Source organism: Monodelphis domestica, chromosome 5 (assembly GCF_027887165.1).
Source record: "Monodelphis domestica isolate mMonDom1 chromosome 5, mMonDom1.pri, whole genome shotgun sequence".
Lineage (NCBI taxonomy): Eukaryota > Metazoa > Chordata > Mammalia > Didelphimorphia > Didelphidae > Monodelphis > Monodelphis domestica.
Window position 1 is genome coordinate 257,346,639 of NC_077231.1, and position 17,345 is coordinate 257,363,983.

The 17,345-nt window shown below is 36.7% G+C and overlaps 1 protein-coding gene across 1 annotated transcript in view; it reads left to right on the plus strand.

Moving 5' to 3' along the window:
- Positions 1–1,561: 1,561 nt before the first annotated feature.
- ODAD2 (outer dynein arm docking complex subunit 2) overlaps positions 1,562–17,345 on the plus strand; it is a 216,251-nt gene continuing 200,467 nt past the window's right edge. The window contains exon 1 of the mRNA XM_007504821.3: positions 1,562–1,688. The gene's annotated coding sequence lies outside the window, so the exon portion shown is untranslated. The remainder of the gene's footprint in view (positions 1,689–17,345) is intronic.

A 17,345-nucleotide genomic window follows, 5' to 3' on the forward strand; every position in this document is an offset into this window, starting at 1 on the left:
CTACTTTTCCCAGTCCTGGACTACTTCTTATATTGGACATAACCTCCACCCTCAGTTGCCTCTTTCTGATTGCTTGGTTCTTTCATTTTAAGGCCCTCAGGCCAAATTCTTCTCTGGGATATCCGTCTAGCTCTCCATGGAACTTTACCAAGCCTCCTTATGTGAATGCTTCCTAAGAGGAGGGACTGTCTGTCTGCTTGTATTTTTATTTCCAGTGTTTGGCATGGGGCCTGGCACATAGTAAGAGCTTAACAAATACTTGTTAATTTGACAATTTCTACCCAGTGCTTCTAATTCTGCCGTCTGGGCTTGAACAGAAGTTGTCTTCTTTCAAGTGAAGGCCCTTCAAAGTTCTGTCTTCCAGAACTCCTACCAGACTGTGTTCTCAGTTATTTCAATCAGTCTTCTGACCATCTTCTATTTCAATCAATCAGTCTGACCAATAACATGACAATCAACTGAATTAAAGTTTTGGAGATCCACAAAGGAAAAACCAAGTGCTTGAAGAACCACATTTTGGTCAGGTTATGAAATGCATTTTGGTTATCTCAGGCAAGACCAGACTGAATCACATTTAGAATATTTTTCCATGCCCAGCCATTCCAAGATGTTCCATTTCCCAAAGCCCATTTATTGAACCATGCTTTATGGCTGCTGACTGTGGGCTCCAAACCATGATCACAAAAGCAGCACATTTTAGGCACCTCCTAGGGTAGTAGAAAGGCTGTAACATGTTCACAACAGCAACTTGGTTTCCAGGATTAACTTAAAAGATACCAAAGATGTATGTATGACCAGAAAAGGAAGTATATTGGTCATATATCACATGGACAGTGAGTCTCTGAGATGCTAAAGACACAAGAAAGAGTCACTTTGGGTACACCCAAGGAAGATTTAAAGAAAGGCATGAACTTGGGATGAGAAGGCAATATATAGGCTCTTATCTGTAAGGGTGCTCCTCCCTTATTCTCTACTGAGCTTTCAATTCGGCCAGTTAATCAACAAGCATTTATTAAATTGATTATCTATCTATCGATCTTTCTATCTATTATTTTATAAATTCTGTGTCAGGCTCTATTCTTAAGTGCAAAGGAATCAAAATTACAACGGAAGAGGCAACATTCAAACACCCAAGTACATACAAGAAAGATACAGTCTATGGAAGATCATTTTTGAGAAAAGGAGGTGGGGCGTCAGTCGAGGGGGACCAAAAACCAATTATTAAATGCCCACCAGGTGCCAGCACTGTGGAAACAAAACAGACCTTAGCTTTCAGGAGGTCACAAGCAATGCCTGGGGCGGGTACTAGCGCAGACAAGTGTCTAAGTATCCACAGGGCAATACTGAGACTTCATCAGTCTTCGCTCAGATGGGGAAGCCGGCTCGGGTGGGAGGGTCTTGCTCTGAGCAACGTTTCGGGATTCGTCTTTGCTCCTAGGGATGCCCACCCTCATAAGGGGCAGGCAGGGGCCTCCACCCTCTCTGTGTTTGCCCAGGAGGCGGGGAATGCCTTGCAGCTCCTCCCCCAGGTGCCCCCCAGGCAGGCGGGGTCTCCTAGCAGCGCTAACTCGGAGGTGCTTCCTCGCGTCTTAGCAACCGCGGCTGCTGAGAGGAGATCCCTGGGCTGGTTGGTGTGCAGGTTGGTTAGAAGGCACAGGTGGGCCACCGCTTTTGCCTTTCGGGCTTAGGTGAGTGACTCCGGACGGCGGGCCTCCTCGAGGTCAGAGAGCATTTTGGGGGCTGGTAGTCGGGGGCTGGGCAGCAGAGCTCCCTGTCGTGGAACCCTCGGGCTCGCGCCGTGCCTCCACTGCGCTCTGCGGTTCTGCCAGCTTTAGAGGATGTTCTGGTCACTTCCACAGCAAACAAAACAAAACCAACTTAGCCCGGGCGGGCCTCTTCTTAGTCCTCCCCTCCCTCCCAGTCCTCTCCCCAATTTCGCCCACGAGGTAAACCCACCCCAAAGTCCTTCCTCCTAGACACTCCCTCTTTCAGCCACTCCTTCTGACCCCAATTCCGTCTCCATATTTCCCTTACAGACCACACCTCCCCCCAGCCCCCTTGTTTTTTCATTTACCACAAGCCCTCCTTCCCAAGGTCTCTGGTGCTCCAGCTCTCGCCCTAATTTACTCTGAATCTCACACAGTCTCCAATAAATTTGTTTTATTCCCCTGGAAATCCCAAACTAATTTCCCTCAGCTCTCCCACCGGCGTCCTGGTTCATTTCTTCTGTCTCCTTGCCTTTTGGCCAACCTGTTTTGTTCACATCCCCAACCCTGCATTCCCTCTACAAATCTGTGGAGCCCTCCAGGCTCTCGTAGCTTCTCCCACCATTCTTACTATGCTTATTTCTTCCATTCTTCTATCCCTGAAAAGTCTGCCTTCCATTCTCCGGACCACCATTTCTATTTCTTCAAATGCCCCGGGGCCGGCTTCTTGGCAGGGAGTGTCTGGATGAAATACAGCACTCATATCTTCAAAGTTTATGAAGGATTCCGTTCTGCAACATTTAGGTGTTAAGCTTAGCTGAGTAGTAGGAGTTATGCCTGAGTTAGCGTCGGGATTAGGCCTCCTGTTATTTGTGGTAAATGAAAATTTGGAAAGCACCTTTTGGCGAAATGAATCTTAAAATATTTAATGAACACACACTGTGGTATCCATTTTATTATCAAAGAAAAAGAACCAGATCAATGGCTCCTTTTATAACCAACATCCCCCCCCCCTAAATTATTGAATCATATTTTTTTATTCTAAATGCATGATGAATTCAGGAAATGAGGGATTTGGTTCCTGCCTTAGGTGTTTTAGGGAAGTGGAGGTTAAGTGACTTGCCAAGGCTCACACAACCTTGCTGTTGTTCAGTCATGTCTGACTTTTCCTGACCCTAGGGATGCTCATATCCTACATCAGGTATGACCTTGAGCAAGTCCCTTAATCCCAGTTGCTTAGCCTTTACTGCTTTTCTGCCTTGGAACCAATATTTAGTATTGATTCTAATACTAAGGGTTTAAGAAAAAAGAGTCTAACTTTGCAAAGTACCTTAAATACATGTGTTTTAAAAATCTGACTTTTAAAACAAAACAGAAAGATGTAGAAAGATCAAATCAAAGTCCACAGACTCCATTTTTAGTCAAATATTGCAGATTTTAGTTATCTTTTTATATGTAGATATGCACATGCCAACAGCTTGTTTAGTTTTATTAGTGGAATGCAGAAGTGAAATCTCCAAGTCCTATTTTTCCTAGATAATTCTTTTACTTATGAAATATCCCAAGAATTTCGGGTTAAGTGAATTCTTAATTTTTGTCTTATTTTCAAACACTTTCAGAATATTTCAAACATTTTATCTTATAAGATATTGGAGATGAAGGTTAATTACTACCATCTCCATTTTGCTTAATAATAATAATAGCATTTAAGTTTTGCAAGGCATTGTACTTTGTATCCTTACAACAACCTTGGGAGGTAGTTCTCTTATGATCCTGCCCACTTTACAGATGAAGAAACTAAGGCAGACTGAAGTTAAATGTCACAGTAGTCAATCACACCTTGAGTTGGAATTTGAACTTGGTCTTCCTAACTCTGGATCTGATTCTCTAGACACTTTGCCACCTAGTGGTTTAAAGAAACAGATAATTTAATTATATATATTTTAATCAACATGCCAGGTTAGTAAACAATAGAGATTAGAATTTAATTTCTACATCTTTCTGATCTTTATTTAGAGTTCTAGTTGAGCACTATTACCTCTTTAAGGTTCCATTTCTTAAACCAACTCTATATAGTCAGAATGAAGCAGAAGCTTATAAAATTATCCTCTGAGTGATTCCTTTATTTATAACCAGTCTGGGTCATTTAAGTTTTAAAAGTTTCCATTTTCATTATATTTTCCTGGTGTATGAATCTTGTGATAAAATGTAATCATCTAGTATTTTATTAAAAATTTCTGCATCAATGTTCATTAGTGTTTTATTAAATATTTGTACATCAATGTTCATTAGGGAGATTGGTCTATAGTTTTCCTTCTCTGATTTAGCTCTTCCTGGTTTAGGTATCAGTATTTGTGTCATAAAAAGTTTTTAAGGATCCCCTCTTCCCCTATTTTTCTAAATAATTTATGTTCTTTAGAGTTAGTTGTTCTTTGAATGTTTTGTAAAATCACTTGTGAATCCATCTGGCCCTGGGGCCTTTTTCTTAGTGTGAATTTTAAAACTATTCCAACCTAATCAGACCATTCTTTAAAAGATCTGATTTAACTACTTCCTGATCAATAACAATGGAGATGCTTGGAATAACAGAATCAGGTTTTGGAAAACCCACATTCTCCACCCTACTCAGTTTAACAAGATTTTGAAAGGTCTGCATTAAACTCAAGATTTAATTATCTGAGGAGATGGCTTTCAACAGACATGTGCAAAAAAAGGACAGACCTCTGGGCTGTCCTAAGTCAAGCTAAGTCCTCATTAGTACAGATGAGATGCAGAAAAGTGATGTAAAAACGTCCATAGAAGGCTTGTCAGTTTCTGCCTCTTTCTCTTTCCCTGGAGAGACGACTCTGTCTGGCAGTGTGCTAAGCATTCTGACATCTTGAAGTGTTGGATGGTGAGTTTTCCCTGGAGATGATTTCAGGTTCAGGCATCTTAGCTAAGTCTCTTTGGAGGTCAAGCTGATTCTTTCCTCCTTCACACTCAAAGCCTTGCTTTCTAGATCTCCTATCTTCCTGCCTGGTATTAGCCCCTTCTTTCCTCCTTCTTCTTAAAATTTTCTCTACTATATCAATTAAATCTCCATAAAATTTAGCAGCTGACTTGGGTATTTTATTATTTGGGATTCACCCTCTACATTAGGGAGTTCCTTAGGAATTTGTTCAATTTTTTCTTCTGTGATAGGGTTATTTAAATATTTTATTTTCATTTTTGTTAGTCTAGGTCATTTATATTATTGTATATATTCATCTATTTCTCTTAGATCATCAGATCTATTGACATATAGTTGGGCAAAATAACGCCCAATAATTGCTTTAATTTCTTCTGCATTGGCTGTGATTTTACTTTGTTCATTTTTGATACTGGAAATTTGGTTTTCTTCTTTCCTTTTTAAAATCAAGTTAACCAATGATTTATCTATTTATTTATTTTTTCAAAAAATCAGTCAGTCCTTTGTCTTATTAATTTAATGGTTTTCTTGCTTTCAATTTTATTAATCTTTCCCTTGATTTTCAGGATTTCTAATTTGATGTTTGGGGATTTTAAATGTTCTTTTTCTAATTTTTTAAGTTGCCCAATTTATTGATCTGCTCTTTCTCTAATTTATTGATATAAGTATGAAGAGATAGGAATTTCCCTCCAAGTACAGCTTTGGTTGCATCTCATAAATTTTGGTATGCTATATCCTCTTCTGAGATTTGAGAATTTTGAGAAATTTTTGAGAATTTTGAGAATTCTAAATTATAGTAAATTCTCTTTTCTTTTATAAACAGAGTAGGATGCTCTGAGGAGCCAAATGTTTTCTTTACTCAGCAGGTAAATGGTGCAATGGGTAGAGTTAGACCTGGTGTTAGGAATACTGAAGTTCAAATACAGCCTTAGACACTTACTTAATCACTTAATCTTTGTCTTGTCTGACTTAGTTTCCTTGTAAAAGAGATAATTATAGTACCCGTTTCTCCAAGTTATTGTGATAACCAAAAATAGGTGTTAATAGTAGTATGTATTAGTATTAGCACTATTAGCACTATTAGCAATCATTCATAAAGCTCATCCATGATTACTGATTTTCAAGGAAATTAGAAAAGTACACAACATCAAAACTCTTTCTTTATTCAAATTAAATCATGCTGAATGCAATGTTGGATCATGTAAATGTTTCAGTTATCATTACAAATGTCTAGCATTATTGTTTTGTTTAATTTACAAAAGTAAGAAAGGAGAGGATTCTTTTTTATTATAATACTGAGTAAAAGAAATCTCTCCAATAGCATAATTGCCCAGCTTGCTATTTCATTTTGGGTGTGATAATCCAATTCCTAAATGAGTGTTCTACTTCTAATAACTCAAAGGGTCCAGCTATCATCAGTTCTTTTTATTCAAACTTGAAGTTATACCTCTTGTACTTAGCTCTTGGACCCAGGGGCAAGGTAAAAGAAAATGATGAATTTCAGAGTGGCATGAAATTAGAGAAATGTGGCTTAATGGATAGAGAGCTGACCTTTACCTGAGGTTCAAGTTCCATCTCTGATCCATACTGGCTGATAACTTAGCCACTTAGTACCCTAGATAAGTATTTAAGAAAAGGAGTCTAGAGGAAAGAATATTGTATTTGGGGACAGGAAAGCTTTGGTTCAAATATTTCCTTTGATACTTAATAGGTTTGAAATTTTGTCTTTGCTTTCTTTATCATTTTATCTGTTAAAATAGGATAATATTATACATTTGTCAATTTTGTATTTTTGAAAGTAGTAGAAAAAAACTTCATTTTTTGGAGTTTTAAGGCAAAAAGAAAAGGGTATGGAAGAGAATGAGTTAGATAAATAGTATTATGGAAATAATATGTTTGGACAGACTTTGGGAGATAGTGGAGGTAGAAGGGCCTGTCATGACGAATTGGATTCTACAGAATGATTGACTGAATAACAACAAAAAGTGACATGAGATAATGTGTATAAATAGCATTATTAGCCTTTAATTCCTACATAAATATTGCTTATTATGATAAGTCCATCCAAAATCTGTAAAAAAAGGGAATATTTTTTAACCTTGGGGAAAGAGAAAAAAAAGAAAAGGGATCCATTACATTCCCTTTTCATGGATGTCACGGACACTTTGACAGAAGCCCATGGATCCATTCTCAGAATGTTTTATTTCCTATTTTCGTTACTGAAGGAAATGATAACTTTTAGTGAAAAAAAAAAGTTATTTCTTTTAGACATCCAGGTTCCCAGACTCCTTGAAACCTATCCATAGATTCCAGGTTAAGAATTCTAGCTTTGAGATAAAAGTTACAGTTCAGTTGCTGCTCCGTATTGGTGAAGGGCATCGCTACACTGTAAATTCCCCAATGCTAATAAAATTACAGATCCATTCCCCTCACTGACCCAGAAAAGAAATCAGAAAGTGTTGCATGTAGTAGTAGTTAGTGGTTACCTGTGCCATACTGATTTGACTCCCACCTAGTACTAAACATATTCATAGATTTTCAGAGTTAGAAGAGACCTTAGCCAACAGTTTACCACATTCCTAGAAAGGTGGTAGAAAGAACCATTATTCACAATGAATTATTTTCTGTTGGTGGCGTTGTTGAGAAACAGAATAGAGATTTGAGCTGGGGGGAGAAGGGGAAGCTATAGTGGTGGTAGTGGGTTATTTGTCTTCTTTCTTTGTAAATGAAAAATAGGAGTATTACCTCAGGAAGGCAGGACCAGCAGCATTCTGCCTCTCTCTAAGTTCTTATCATAGTTTGTTTGATAAGGTTCAAGTCTGCCAATCAGGCGATTCCATGGGAGCTGCATTAACAAGAGCAGCTCAATGGACTTCTGCTGGATTTGGAACTCAGACCTAAGAATTTACCCCGTTAGACATGGCTATTCTAAGGGACATTGCCAAGTTTGTGGAGTCTTTCGGTGGTAAACATCCCCAGTATGCAGCATTTGTTTTCAAAGAGCCACTTCAATGGAAGACCACCCTGGATCCTTCAGCATTTGAGTCAAGTTACACTGTCAGGTAAGCCTAATAATGATTTAGGAAGCAATGGTAGGACAATGCTCTAACCCCTTCTCTCATGTAAATTAGACCATGTTTGACACACAAGATATTAAAACCTTGGAAATGTGCCTGGCTGAGAGGACTAAAGGCTTAGACCATTGATCTCACTTTAGCCTGAGTACTAAGCAGTTATAGATTGGGGATGTGGGAGGGAGGTCTGGGGCTTGGTCACTAGATTTTGCTGTAATGGATAATTCAGGGAAGGGACCATACCTCGTCTCTGTCATCTGGCGGCGTCCTCAGGTCTGTCCTTGTTGAATATCCTTCTCCTGCTGCGCCTAAGTAAAGTTCTTTTTGTTAACTGTGGAAAGACCTAGATAGATCTCATTGTGCTCTATTATACCTAAACTTCCAAGATCAGGCTCAGCCCAGAACAAGGGTCCATGTTTATGACTATGACAGCATTATTTGTGCTGCCTTTAGGTTAACCCCATCAAAAATATTCACGTTTCTCTCAAAACATTAACTTGAAAATGAGGTAGAACAGTGATATCTAAACTCAGTGAAATTGTGACAGTTCTTTTTTTTTAAACCCTTACCTTCTCTTTTAGAATCAATACTGTATATTGGTTCTAGGGCAGAAGAGAGGTAAAGGCTAGGCAATGGGGTTTCAGTGACTTACCCAGGATCACACAGCTAGGAAGTGTCTGAGGTCATTTTTGAACTCAGGACTGACCCCTGCCTCGGTCTCTGGGACAGCCTCTCAATCCACTGAGCTACCCAGCTTCCCTGTGACAATTCTTTGTGGCTTTCTTGTCCTTAAATTCCAATATAAATGGTGGGAGAGTAGCTTGATGCTAAAGTTGATAGAGGAAGAGGTAAAAGAAATATTCAATTTATTTTATGATATGCTCTGTTATTTACACATATATTAATATTTATATATTTATGATATATTTATTATATACTTTGCATGCGAAGTGTGCTAAGCCTAGCCAAAGTTACAAAGCTAAATATGACACAGTGACTGTTGATAAAAAGTTTATAATAAGTTATCTACTTGTTGTCAAATTGTTTTTAATCATGTTCAACTCTTCCCTCATTTGAGATTTTCTTGGCAGATACTGGCATGGTTTTGCCATTCCTTCTCCAGCTCATTTTATAGATGAGGAAACTGAGGCAATGGGGTTCAGTGACTCACCCAGAGTTAAACAACTAATAATGGCCTAAAGTCAGATTTGAATTCAGGAAGATGAGCCTGACTGGCACTTAATCCACTGTGCCAACTAGCTGTCTGAATAATCTGCTACAAGCTCCCTTTTTGCTAAGATGATATCTCATTGAATCCTGGGAATCTATGTCAAACAATTAGAAAACCTGCTAATTTACAAGGTGTTTTTTCACAGCTGAATCATAGTCTCAAAATAGTGGAGCCAGAAAGGATCTTAGATGTCATCTGATCCAGCTGGTACCCGACCTGCAATCCGATCTTACACATGATACCCAATTGGTTGTACAGCTTCTATTGGGAAAAAAAAGCTGTTTATACTCCTTGCCTCCATTTCCTCCTTTCCTGCTCTCTTCTCAAACCCTTGTAATTGGAATTTTGACTGACCTACTTCCTTACAACTGCTCTATCTCTATGGGCAAGAAACTCCCATCTTTTAATGGCTAAAACTGAAGGACTTGTCTTAGTCCTCATTCTTCTTGAATTCTCTACAGCCTGTGTTGATGACCTTGTCCTCCATTGAGGTTTTGTCCTACTGTTCTCTCTGTATTCCCTGGTCATTCTGCCTAACTTCTCAGTCTTTTTTGCTAGGTCATCATGATTAAGCCATCAGTGTCCTTGTATACCAAAGCTCTGTCTTGGCTTTTTTCTTGCCTCTATTTTCTGAAACCAAGCAAAACAAATCTACTCTCTCTTCTTTACTAAAAACAATTTTTAAAAAATTGACAGTGATAAGTCAAGAATATAATAAATATACAAAACACGAGACAAACTCTTATCCATTAAGAAGAGGCCAGATTTGTGATGTCATTAATATAGAGAACTCACAGATGAGGAAATTCCTTTTACTAATGGAATTTGGTGCCTTTTCTGGAACTTATTGTCTTGGAGAAAAAGTGTCAACCTAGCTGACTTCATGAAACCCACAACATTCCCAAGGGTGATCTGAACCAGACTAAGATATAATTGGGAAATATGTAATAAAATAAGCAAAAAATATAAGAAAACATGAATAAAAATATAATGAATAATAAATAAATATAATAAAACATGGGTGGCATGGTGGTACAGTAGATAGAGTGCCAGACTTGGCATCAAGGAAGTCCTAAGTTCAAATCCAGCCTCAGATACTTATTAGATTGTATGATCCTGGGCAAGTCACTGGAACCTGCTTGCCTCAGTTTCCTCATCTGAAAAATGAGCCAGAGAGGGAAATGGTAAACCACTCTAGTATGCTTGCCAACCAAACTCCAAATTGGTCATGAAAAGTCAGACATGAGTGAACAACAATAGAAAATAATAAAATATAGATATCATATTTTAAAACCAAGTCAATATGTATCCTACAGGGATCCTCCCATAGTGATTAATTAATCCCTATTCCTATTTGAGCCTGATACTACTGACCTGAAGCAATGAGAAGGTAAGTGACTTGACTAGGATCATTGAGCCAATGTATTTCAGATGCAGCTCTAGGGCCATCTCTCAATCCACTCACTATTCCATGCTATCTTCATGGGAGAAGAAATAACATGTACATAAATAAGCAAAAATAAAATCAATATAAGGTAATTTGGGGGAAGCTAGATGATACAGTGGATAGAGCACCAGGCCTGGAGGCAAGAGGACTTGAGTTCAAATTTGAACACAATTCCTAATTGTGTGCCTTTGGGCAAGTCGCTTTACTCTGATTGCCTAGCCCTTGCTACTCTTCTTAGAATTACTATTGAGACAGAAGGTAAAGGTTTAAAAAAAGGAAAGTAATTTGGGGGTGAACAAGGTGTGAAGATTTGAAAAACCATTATTATGACAACTTTCTGAATACTTTTGTAGGCTCTAAATTTAAATATGTATACATCATGCACATATTTACCTACACGTGCACATAAATATGAATAGATATACAAGTGCACAAATATCTATGTACATATAAACACACTGGCATATAATAACACATATGTGTTTTTATATAAATATATACACACATACATATCTACCCACACACACACACACATATATATATACTGATAGTTTCCCTGCATAACAAGATTTTATTTTTTCTAGATATTGTGATCTCTATGATCAAGAAAATCGTGTAGAAGCTACATTTTCTGCTTATGTTAAACCAGTTGAGAAAGTGGGAGTTGGAAAATATACATAGAGAATCCCCTTCTCAGTAAAGTGAAATTTGGGAGGAAAATATTGACTTCTTGTCCACTTGAGATTTTTAGCACAAGCCTCATTTATCAGGAAAAGTGAATAAAAAGGAAACTTTATATAATAAATTACTTAAATACTATGAAATCTACCCTCCCCCAAAACAAGTTAATAAAGAAGTCCATTGTGGTTGCAAAGTATAAATTTTATTATACCTTCATGGAAGTGGGCACATTAGAAAAATTAAGAAAAGAGTAACCCCAATATTGCCTAACCATTAAATAATATGCTTTGAAAAATCTCCAAGGAAAAATTCTGAACTAATGAATATGTAGTATTACTGTTTTTTTTTCAAATACATCATTTAGGTAGGCTAAAAACAGATCCTTTCCTCTCCTTGCATTTACCTGCCTTAATGCAACCATGCATAAATTAGAAAGGGAAATTTATCATCCCAGTATTATTCATACATACTTGCTGATGGGTGCCAGTAAATTTTAGGGTTGAAGGGTATGCATATATTGGATTAAGAGGGGAGGGTCGCCTCTTCAATGTAAGAATGATAGGATCTCATTTCACATCAATTCAACACATAGAATTCTGTTTTATGTGATTGGCAAGTCAAAAAACAAAGGCAAAAAATATATAAAATTAAAAATATTAATTACATACTAAATCTCCCTATTTTTCCAAGCAGTATAAAGTGTCACAACAGTTCTCCTTGTTTCATTAATAATCCTTAGTTATTAATAATGGCCCCAAAGAAAAGGCTAGTGATGCTGGTGGCTCTGATAAGCCCCCGAAAAGTCGCAAAGTACCTAGGTATATTCACATAAGAAATACTTAGTAAGTAATGGGGTTTACTTTTATGCAGGATTTTAAAGTTACTCGAAGGCTCTTGAAATCTATCAGTCATGTAAAATACAGTCCTACTGAATTCATATTTCCTGTTACCAGACATAACCTCAAAAAGTTGCCTATTTAAATGTGTTAAAGCTTCATTTTTAAAAGAAAACCTTGTTAGTAAAGAATGTAACATCAATCCTTCATTTGTTGTTTTCCCCCCTAGTGGAACAACAGTGCCATCACAAGAAACTTCTCAAGATGGGCAGCCACTGCTGCTTTTGACTGTACCTGATATTAAAGTCAGGAGCTTTGGTCAACTGTCATGCCTGTTACATCTTGCCAAGGATAAAAACTGAAAGAAACACAATTATGCCTTGAAGGTGGTATTCATATTCAGATTTGTGAACACAAACAATAAATTAGCTTTCTAATTTGGTATCTCTTCAATAATATTCTTCACACAGCTGTCAAGTGGGTGATATTCTTTTTTTGGGGAGGAAGATATTTTATTTTATCATTATGGGTTATGACCATTTTATACAGTTTTCGAAAGTTATACCATCCAAATTCTTTCCCTCCCTCCCTTCCCCCTCTTTGGAGCTGCTCTGGGTTATACATGTGTTATCCTGCAAAACATTTCCATATTGTTCGTTTTTGTAAGAGAGTACTCATATAAAACACAACCCCCCAAATAAAAACCCAGAGAAAGTAAAGTGAATAATCACATGTTTTGATCTACATTCCCACTCCGATAGCTCTCTCTCTGAAGGTGGACAGTGTTCTTTGTCAGAAGTCCCTCAGAATTGTCCTGGATCATCGTATTGCTGAGAGTAGCTAAATCTAGCACAGACGATCATTCCACAATATTGCTGTTACTGTGTACAATATTCTACTGATTCATTTCACTCTGCATCAGTTCATGTAAATGTTTCCAGTCTTATAGAAATCAAACTGTCCATCATTTCTTATAGCATGATAGTATTCCAGCCATTCCCCTGATATTCTTAAAGCATAGGTCAAACCTCTCTTTCCCCAGAAATTTCAATGGCTCCCCATTTCTTCTGGTCTAAGAGGAGCAATAATAATAATAGTTACAATAGGGAGAAGAAAGAGGAGAAAAAAGAGGAAGAAGAGCAGCAGAAATAATAGTTCTAGTAGTTAACATTTGAGGTTTGCAAAATGCTTTATGTATGTTATCTCATTTGATGACAAAAGATCAACTTCCTATGATTGGCATTTAGAGACCTTTATAATTTGTTTTAAACCCTCCTTTCCAGATGAATTGCATATAACTTTCAAAATATTTTACATTCCAGTTAGACTTTCCTAATCATTGCTTCTATTCCATTCCCCTGTCTTCTTATTTTCTTTGCACAGGTTATTTCCTATTCTGGAAATACCCTCTTACCTCTTATAATCCCTAGTTTCCTTAAGCTCTCAAGTTTAAGGATTTCCTGCTAGGGGGAGGTTTTTCCTGATCCTCCCAGCTCTTAGTGTTCCTCCCCACCACCAATTACTTTGCATTTACTTTAGGTAAACATTTTACTTATGTATGTGTTATTTCCCCAAATAGATTAAAAGCTCTTTGTTATCGCTTTTGTTTAACACAGTAACTAGTACATAATAGGTATTTCATACGTGAATATTATTCCTAGTAAATAATTGATTTAAATTGTTTCATACTAGAAACTTATGTTAATTTCTCAAACCCCAAAAGAATGATTTTGAAATCCTTGTACTCAATTTATGCATAAGATTATCTAGAAAATTTTTAACAGTACTATTACATTCAGGACAGTTCATAATTGTAAATTTATATGTCTAAATGGACTGGCCAATGCTTTAACAAAATTAGAAAGCTCCTAATTTTTCAATATTATGTTAATTCTGGTTTTTAAAGAAGATATCCCCATTCTCACCCTCCTGCTGCCCTGTCTCCTAGCAATTTTATTTTTCTCTTTGAACACAGGAGAGTGACAACGAAGGATAGATAAACTAGATAAACTAGAAGCTAATCCCCCAACCCTGCCTTGGTCGGGAGGGCATTGCCAAGGGCAACCACCACAGCCCCTGTTCGCATGGTATGGGACATAATGTCTGGTGACTTCAATTAAGTACAAGTTTCTCTTTTAGCTGAGTGACTAAATGGTATAAGCTTCCATAGTATCTCAGAAAGACCAAGGGAAGAATGGATTTGATTATCTGCTATGATGGTGTTCCAGATATTTCTAATAAGTAGACTTGGCTCTTTGTCCATATAGTACATGTCTTGGTATTAGCTTGGTTACCATGAAAGAGGTGTTTGACAAAAGGATTCAGAACTAAACAGAGTCACCCTATATTTTAGGCTTGTCATTTGGGTTGCTTTGATCCAAGACTAGGATTTGGAGAAGAGGGTTCTTCTTTTGGAGACTTCAAACTTGGCACTGCAGTCTAACTTTCTAGTTCTCTCATTCCTATGTCCATGAGGGATCACGAACATATTACACAGAAGAGAATAAAGCCACTTTAAGTACCTCATGTGTAAATATGGATAAGTAGATAATGTGCCAGGTTAGAGCAGAAATTATTTGTGTGTATCTCATAGACACCTCTATCAGTTCAATGAAGGCTATCCATCCCCTTTCAGAATAAGGTTTTTAAATGCATAAAACAAAATACATAAGAATACAATGGAAATCATTTATATTTAAATAGTTAACACATTTAAAAACAATTTCATGGACCCCACATTAAGAATACTTAGGATGTGGTTTTTTTAAATTAGTTTGCTTGTTATATTAAAGTTCTCGGATAACTCCCTCACTCCCTCTCCACTAGAGAAGGCACTTTTTGACCAATATGTAACCATGTAATATATATTTCTATTAGTTCTTTTTCTGGAGGTAGACATTTCACATTTATTCCTCAAAGAATATTTCTTTTGCTGTATATGATGTTCTATTGGTTTTGCTAATTTCTTTATTCATAATTTCTTGTGGTTCTTTCCATGTTTTAAAAAAAAATAACCTGCTCACCATTTCTTACCATGCAGTAGTTTTCTATCACAATCATATGCCACCCCTTGTTTAGCCATTCCACAATTAATAAGTATTCCTTCAATGTCCAATTCCTTGCTACCACAAAGAGAGCAGCTATAAATATTTTAGAACATAGAGGTTCTTATCCTTTTCTAATCACCTTGTGAAATAGAAGCAATAATGATATTGCTGTGTCAAAGAGCATATACAATTTTACAATTCTTTTGTCATAATGCCAGGTGGCTCTCTAAAATGGTTCACTGTTCCACTAATAGTGTATCTGTGTCCAAATTTTTATATATCTCTCCAATATATGTCATTTTCCCCTTTTATTATTTTAGCCAATCTGATAGTGTGAGATGACATTCCAGAGTTGTTTTGGTTTGCATTTTTCTAATCTAATCAATAATGATTCAGAGCTTTTTTTTCATATGGCTATATATAGCTTTGATGTCTTCATTTAAAAATTGTCCATTCATATCTTTTGACCATTTATCAATTGGGGAATTGCTCATATTCTTGCAAATTTGGTAAAGTTCTCTATATATTTGAGATAGGAGAACTCTATCTGAGATCTATCTATAAAATCTCTCTCCCCTGACCTCCTGCCATTTTTCTACTTTCCTTCTAATCTTGACTACATTAGTTTTATTTATTTAAAAAATCATTTTAATTTAATAGAATCAGAATTAACCATTTTATATCTTGCAATGCTTTCTCTCTCTTCTTTATTCATAAGTTCTTCTCTAATCCACAAATCTAATAGGTAATATGTTCCACATTTTTCTACTCTAATTTATTTATATCTTCCTTCAAGTTTGGTCTATCTGTAGTTGGTATATATGTATAAATATATAAACAACTCTTTCCATCCATACTGTATATTGGTTCCAAGGCAGACAAGTGGTAAGGGCTAGGAAAAGGAAGTTAAGTGACTTGCCCAGGGTCACATAGCTAGGATGTATCAGTCTGATTTGAACCCAGGACCTCCCAACCTTGGCTCTCAATCCATTGAGCCACCTAGCTACCCCGTTAGCTGATATATCTTTATAAAAAGTTTTACCAGGTTTATATTCAGAATATTCACATTCTCTTTACCCTTAAGAACAAGTACTTGTTCATTTTTCCTGGGCTCCAGGTAAATCTCTTGTTTTCATGTCAAAGCTAAAATCTCTCTAGCAATGTGAGCTTCAATCTACTAAATAGTTTCTTGTTCCTCTGGGAATCTACCTCTTTAAGAAGTCTTCTTTTCCTTTCCTAGGTTCTCATTGTTTGTGAAAAAGTTTTCCCTTATAGGTTTTTTTCTCTTCTGAAACAGTTTTTTATACCAATTCCCTCTAAACATCAATATTTTCATTGTGGCCCCTTGAACATGGATCCAATCATCCCTTTCTCTAACTTATCTGATAGCTTTCCCAGACTAAAGTCTAATTCTATAAGCAGTACTCTTACCACTGCTCCTCTATAAGCAGATATGGTGGGGGGAAATTTCTTTCAGTCATCTGATAGCTGATCCTTGACTTCTTCAAAATTTAGAGTTTATTGGTTTTGAAACCTTAAATCTCCTTCACACACAAGTGTCCTTGTGCACACTCATCTATACACCATAGATGAAAACGCACAAAGACAATCATCATCCTTGGTTACCGAGAGACTATGTGTGTGTGTGTGTGTGTGTGTATATATATATATATATATATATATATGTGTGTGTATATATATATGTGTGTGTGTGTATATGTGTGTGTGTGTATATATATGTGTGTGTGTGTATATATATATATAAAATACATATACATCACACATGTACAGTGTAGGATAACTTTTTATCTAAATCAAAAAAGAGATGGTTGTGATATAAATTGGGGAGGTGGTATACTATGATCAACATTGAGGTATATGTGACATTGTTGGCTCCATTTTCCAAAGGTGCTCTTGAGGGCACAGGTAAGTAGGAGAGCTGAGACAATCTAAATGTGCCATAGCGTAGGAGGAAGCAAGAGAGAGCATATGACTTGAGAAAGAGGCATTGTATTAATATTTAAGCATGCGCGATTTATTTTTAGTACTAACAACCAAGTCTCTCCATCAAAAGTTAATTTATAGACTAATTTTTACTTCTTGAAATAGTCAATTTATTTTCATTCAAGATAAATATTGAGGGAGGTAATATGGTATAATGGAAGATTGCTGGATATGGAGCATGAGGATCTTGGTTTATATCTTGGCTCTTTTTACTTACTATCTGTGTGACCTTGAGCAAGTTATTTAATCTCTGCAGAACTCAGTTTCTTCAACTATAAAACAGAGGGATTAAACTAGATCAGAGGTGTCAAATTCCTTGGTCATAAAGTCAGCAAAATTTCACAATGGAACAGGAACCAGATTAAAATGTAA